Source organism: Rhinolophus sinicus, chromosome 5 (genome assembly GCF_057876585.1).
Source record: "Rhinolophus sinicus isolate RSI-liver-muscle chromosome 5, RSI-T2T, whole genome shotgun sequence".
Classification (NCBI taxonomy): domain Eukaryota; kingdom Metazoa; phylum Chordata; class Mammalia; order Chiroptera; family Rhinolophidae; genus Rhinolophus; species Rhinolophus sinicus.
In genome coordinates, this window is record NC_142505.1 from 82493604 (window position 1) to 82500376 (window position 6773).

The following is a 6773-nucleotide window of genomic DNA, read 5'->3' on the forward strand; positions in this document are numbered from 1 at the left end:
TTCTTCCAATCCATGAGCATGGAATGTCTTTCCATTTCTTTGTGTCTTCTTCAATTTCTTTTAAAAATGTCTTATAGTTTTCAGCATATAGGTCTTTCACATCCTTGGTTAGTTTATTCCTAGGTATTTTGTTCTTTTTGCTGCAATTGCAAAAGGAATTATTGTTTTTATTTCTTTTTCTGAGATTTCATTGTCAGTATATAGGAATGCAATGGACTTTTGTACATTGATTTTGTAGTCGGCAACTTTACTGTATTCGTTGATTGTTTCTAATAGCTTTTTGGTGGAGTCTTTAGGGTTTTCTATATATAGCATCATGTCATCTGCAAAGAGTGACAATTTAACTTCTTCATTCTCAATTTGGATGCCTTTTATTTCTTTCTCTTGCCTTATTGCTCTGGTGAGGACTTCCAACACTATGTTGAAAAGCAGAAGTGATAGGGGACAGCCCTGTCGTGTTCCTGAATGTAGAGCAAAGGGCTTCAGTTTTTCACCGTTAATTATGAGATTAGCTGAGGGTTTGTCATATATGGCCTTTATTATGTGAAGGTATTTTCCTTCTATACCTATTTTATTAAGTGTTTTAATCATAAATGGATGTTGTATCTTGTCAAATGCTTTTTCTGCATCAATTGATATAATCATATGATTATTGTCCTTTATTTTGTTTATGTGATGTATCACATGGATGGATTTGTGTATGTTGAACCATCCTTGTGCCCCTGGGATGAATCCCACTTGGTCGTGATGAATAATCTTTTTAATGCATTGTTGCATTTGATTTGCTAGAATTTTGTTTAGGATTTGTGCGTCTGTATTCATCAGAGATATTGGTCTGTAGTTTTCTTTTTTCACCAGGTTTTGGTATCAGGGTAATGTTGGCCTCATAAAATGAGTTAGGGAGTCCTGTTTGAGCAGGATTGGTATTAGATCCTCTTTGAAGGTTTGGTAGAATTCACTAGCATCTGGTCCTGGACTTTTGCTTTTGGGAAGGTTTTGGATGACTGATTCAATTTCGTTACTGGTTACTGGTCTGTTTAGATTTTCCAATTCTTCATGGTTCAGCCTAGGAAGGCTATATGTTTCTAAGAACTTGTCCATTTCTTCTAGGTTATTGAATTTGGTGGGCAACTGTATTCTGTTTTTTATTATTATTACTGGGGAAGGGGAACAGGACTTTATTGGGGAACAGTGTGTACTTCCAGGACTTTTTTCCAAGTCAAGTTGTCCTTTCAGTCTTAGTTGTGGAGGGCGCAGCTCAGCTCCAGGTCCAGTTGCCGTTGCTAGTTGCAGGGGGCACAGCCCACCATCCCTTGTGGGAGTCGAACCAGAAACCTTGTGGTTGAGAGGACACGTTCCAACCAACTGAGCCATCCAGGAGCTCAGTGACAGCTCAGCTCAAGGTGCCGTGTTCAATCTTTAGTTGCAGGGGGCGCTGCCCACCATCCCTTGCGGGAGTCGAGGAATTGAACTGGCAACCTTGTGGTTGAGAGCCCACTGGCCCATGTGGGAATTGAACCTGCAGCCTTCGGAGTTAGGAGCATGGAGCTCTAACCTCCTGAGCCACCGGGCTGGCCCTGGGCAACTGTATTAACTGTTGTCTGTTCACTTTGCCATGTTTTTTTTTCACTGACAAAATCCTTTATTATTATTATTTTGTGTTTATTATTATTATGTGTTCCAAGACTTAGTCCTTAGCCCTGTTCTCTACTTTTATCTATACACATTCCTTTGGCAGTATCATTTAGTCTTATGATTTTAAGTAATATTTACATGCCAATGATTCCCAAACTTATTACTCCAGTCTATATATTTCTCTCAAAGTGCAGACTCATACATCTAACTGCAAACTAGATATTTCCACTAGGAATGACTGATTTACATCTATAATTTAATATATCTGGATCACACACTTGATTTTTCTCCCACAAACCTGCTCTCCTCACAGTCTTTCCTATTTGAATTGAAGGCAACTCTATTGTCTTCATTGCTGAAGCAGTAAACTGTTGAGTCATTTTTGGCTCTCTCTTTTTAAATCTCAGCCCAAAAGTAATATATAAATTTCGTTATAATAATTTGTCTTATCAATAGATATGTATTGAGCATCCGTTATGTACTAGACACCCAATTAGGCAATGGGTATATATCACTGAACAAAATAAACAAAAAGCCCAACATTTGAGGAACTTTTCTTATGAGAAGGAGAGGCAAACAATAAATAAGAAAATAACAAGCAAATTATATATGGAGAAGATAATATATGCTTTAGAACAAAGAAAGGGAAGAAGAGATTAGAAGGATCAAGAATCTGTGAGGGATGGGAGGGAGGTACACATTGTAATATTACATAGCTAAAAATGATAGTCATGGTAGGTCTCATTAGGAAGTTAAATTAAAGACTTGAAGTAGGCAAGAGAGTTAGCCAAGCGATTTTCTGGGTGAATATATTTCAGGCAGAGGGGAAAACCTAGAGGCGAAGCCCTAAGGAAGATGTGTACTTGGTGTATTTAAGGAACAGCACAGAGGTTGGTATGGTTGAAGCAGAGAAAGGATAGTCAGGACAGCAGTAGGAAATGAGGACAGGGCGGTAATGGGAGAACCAGACAATTTGGGTTTTGGTATGGTAAAGCTTTGCCTTGTACTCTGAGTGAAACAGGATGCTAGAACTTCTCTTTTCACGACAGGCGTGATATAGCTAAAGTCAGTCTGGCTGCATATTGAAAACATAATGTAGGGAGGAAATGATAAAAGCAGGAAGATACAATAAAAGCCTATTTCAGTAATCCCAATAAGAGATTTTGATGACTTTGACCGAGGTGGTAGCAGTGGGAAAAATAAGAGTCAGATTCTCAAGATTTTTCAACTGTTGAAAAACGTCAAATCTACAGAAAACTTGCAAGAATAAGACAATGAACATTCATATATCCTTCACTTAAGGATCATTAATTGTTAACACTTGCCATATTATATATAAATATACATGGAGATATATATTTATATCTATATATCTATATCTATAAAGAGAGGTTGAGTGTTAAATATTTTTTGCAATGTTACATGAATTTTACAAATGTTAAATGATTTTATGGTCAGTTAAAAACATAACACTCATATTGCAATTTTTCATGTACCTGTTTCCTAAGAACAAAGACATACTATGATGGTTAATTTTGTATGTTAACTTGCCTGGGCCATGAGGTGTCCAGGTATTTGGTTAAACATTATTCTAAGTATGTCTGTGAGAGTGTTTCTGGATGAGATTAACATTGAACTGGCAGAGTGAGTAGAGCCGATGCTTTCTCCAATGTGGAAGGTCCACAAAGAACAAAAGGCTGAGCAAGAGAGAATTTACTCTCTCTGCCTGATGGTCTTTGATGTAGGGACATTAAATTTCTAATGCTTTCAGAGTCAGACTGGAACTCACACCATCAGCAACTCTCCTGGTTCTCAGGCCTTCAGACTGTAGATTTGGGGGCTTCTCACCTCCTATTGTCATGTAAGCCAATTCCTATTTATTGTGTTGATTTAAAATTCATTGATATTTATTCTTCTGTTAAATTTTAGATTAAGGTTATCTAGTTGCCTTAAAAATCCAACTGGAATTTTGATGTCAATGATTTTTAATTTATGGATTAATTTGGGGGAGATTATATTTTATATTAATGAATGGCATCTAAGCATAGAATGTTTATTTATAATCTTCTCTGTTCTTTAAAAGTATATTATATTTTTCTTCATTGAGATCTAGTATATTCTTAGTTATTAATAATTCCTAAATGCTTTATAGCTTTTTTGAAATTGTGAATGATATATTTTTAATATTTTCTACTATTGATAATGTAGTGAAATACTATTAATATTTTAAAGTTGATCTTTATTACAGAAAATTTGCTGATATATTTTGTTAGTTCTTAGAATTTGTCTTTTGTTTACATTGGTTTTTCTAGATGATAGTTTTATCTCTTTCTTTTTATATCATTTTTCCCTTTATAGTGATATGGCCAGGACTTTCAGCACCATGTTAAACAGTAGAGGTGATGGCTAGCATCCTTATATTATTGTCAATCTTAAATAAAATACATGTAAAATTTCTATATCAAATATAATTTCTACTGTAGATTTTTTGTAGGTTTTAATATGTATTTTTCCAAGTAAAGAAATTTTCCTAAGAATTTTAAAAATCAGAATTATGTATTGAATTTTATTGAATGCTATAGTGGCCTCAAAAGATATGTCCATGTCCTAAAACTTGGCCCTTCTGAATGTTAACTTATTTTGAAAGAGTCTTAGCAGATATAATTAAATTAATGATCTTAAGATGAGAACATCCTGGGTTACCCAGGTGGATCCTAAATCCAATATCAAGTGTCCTTATAAGAGACTGAAGAAAACACAAAGAAGAGGAGACATCCATGTGAAGATGGAGGGAGAGATTGGAGTGATATAGCCACAAAGAATGCTGATAACCATCAAAAGCTGGAAGAGGTAAGGAATGGATTCTTCCCTAGAGCCTTTGGAGGGAGTGAAGTATTATTAACACCTTGATATTATAATGTGGCCTCTAGAACTGTGAGAGAATAAGTTTCTTTCTTTTTTTTTTTTTTAAACCATTTATTCCCCATTGTGTATTCTTGGTTCCTTTGTCACAAGGTTTGTTGTTTTTTATAAGTTCTTTATGTATTCTGGATTAAAGTCCTTCATAGAAATGTGATTTGCAAATATTTCTCCCAATCCGCAGCTTGTCTTTTTTTTTTTTTTTCAGCCTTTTATTTTATTTTATTTTTTACAGGACTTTATTGGGGGACAGTGTGCACTTCCAGGACTTTTTTTCTCCAAGTCAAGTTGTTGTCCTTTCAATCTTAGTTGTGGAGGGTTCTGTTCAGCTTCACGTTGTTGTTCTTTCAGTCTTAGTTGTGGAGGGCGCAGCTCAGCTCCAGGTCCAGTTGCTGTTGCTAGTTGCAGGGGGCACAGCCCACCATCCCTTGCAGGAGTCGAACCGGCAACCTTGTGGTTGAGAGGATGCGCTCCAATCAACTGAGCCCTCCGGGAGCTCAGCGGCAGCTCATCTCAAGGTGCCATGTTCAATTTTTGTTGCAGGGGGCGCTGCCCACCATCCCTTGCGGGAGTCGAGGAATTGAACTGGCAGCCTTGTGGTTGAGAGCCCACTGGCCCATGTGGGAATCGAACCGGCAGCCTTCGGAGTTAGGAGCATGGAGCTCTAACCGCCTGAGTCACCCGGCCAGCCCCAAGTTTCTTTTGTTTTAAGCCATCAAATTTGTGGTACTTGGTTACAGCAGCCCTAGGAAATCAGTACAAATGATTTTCTGCATTATTTGATTTTTTTAATCTTTTAGTTTATTTATGTAGTCAATCTAGTCAGTGTTCAAGGCCAGAATCTAACAATTACAGGTATTTTTAACTGGGAGGATATTCATATGGGAAATTGTATGATTACAAGATAATTGAAAGGTTGTAAGTAATAAGCTGCACAAAACTAGCCTACTAGTAAAACTAGTCCCTCTGAGAATGCCATTAATACCACTAGAGATGTACCAGTCTAATTCTGGAGTTTCTTCTATTGCCACAATAGCCTTTGTACTCAGAATTAAGGAGAGTGGACACTAAATATGTAATCTAGGAATTAAAGAATCAGATTAAGAAGTAATACACTTGACCTTAGGGCCTCTATTTTTAGAAAAGACTGAAAATGTGTGAAAGCATGCTTGAGAGGTGCCAGGTATCTCAAAGGATTTTTTTAACCCAAATTATTATCTACAAAAATGACCACTTATAGACATCCTCTCATTTTATAACACATAATTCGTAATAGGAACTTCATGTAAGAAATATCATAAACCCATTCTTTTTCAAAATTGAGAGAAAATTTGCTCTAATTAGAAATGGTGTGATCATAAAGAATGTGGAATTACCTTCAGTAATGAATATCAATTTACTCAACATCAGAGAACTCATACTGGTGAAAAACATAATGAACGTAAGGAATATGAAAAGATGTTTAAATTCAATACAGTCCTTACAACACCATAGAGAATTCATACTGTTGAGAAATTTTATAAATGTTAAGAATATGAGGGGCCGGCCCGGTGGCTCAGGCGGTTAGAGCTCCGTGCTCCTAACTCCGAAGGCTGCCGGTTCGATTCCCACATGGGCCAGTGGGCTCTCAACCACAAGGTTGCCAGTTCAATTCCTCGAGTCCCGCAAGGGATGGTGGGCTCTGCCCCCTGCAACTAAGATTGAACACGGCACCTTGAGCTGAGCTGCCTCCCGGATGGCTCAGTTGTTGGTTGGAGCGCGGGGCTCTCAACCACAAGGTTGCCAGTTCAATTCCTCGAGTCCCGCAAGGGATGGTGGGCTCTGCCCCCTGCAACTAAAAAAAAATTGAACATGGCACCTTGAGCTGAGCTGCCGCTGAGCTCCCGGATGGCTCAGTTGGTTGGAGCGCGTCCTCTCAACCACAAGGTTGCCGGTTCGACTCCCGCAAGGGATGGTGGGCTGTGCCCCCTGCAACTAGCAACGGCAACTGGACCTGGAGCTGAGCTGCGCCCTCCACAACTAAGACTGAAAGAACAACAACTTGAAGCCGAACAGAACCCTCCACAACTAAGATTGAAAGGACAACAATTTGACCATTGTTCCCCAATAAAGTCCTGTTCCCCTTCCCCAATAAAATCTTTAAAAAAAAAAAAAAAAAAAAAAAAGAATATGAGAAAGTCATTATTTGCATGGATAATTCAGTGAACACCAAAAAATTC

General features: G+C 37.7%; 1 long non-coding RNA gene across 1 annotated transcript; it reads left to right on the top strand.

Moving 5' to 3' along the window:
* The first annotated feature begins 563 nt into the window (after positions 1–563).
* LOC141567275 (uncharacterized) lies at positions 564–6087 on the top strand. The gene is made up of 3 exons (XR_012489804.2): positions 564–3496; positions 3994–4485; positions 5098–6087. It is a non-coding gene; the product is annotated as an uncharacterized LOC141567275 (long non-coding RNA).
* Positions 6088–6773: the final 686 nt, after the last annotated feature.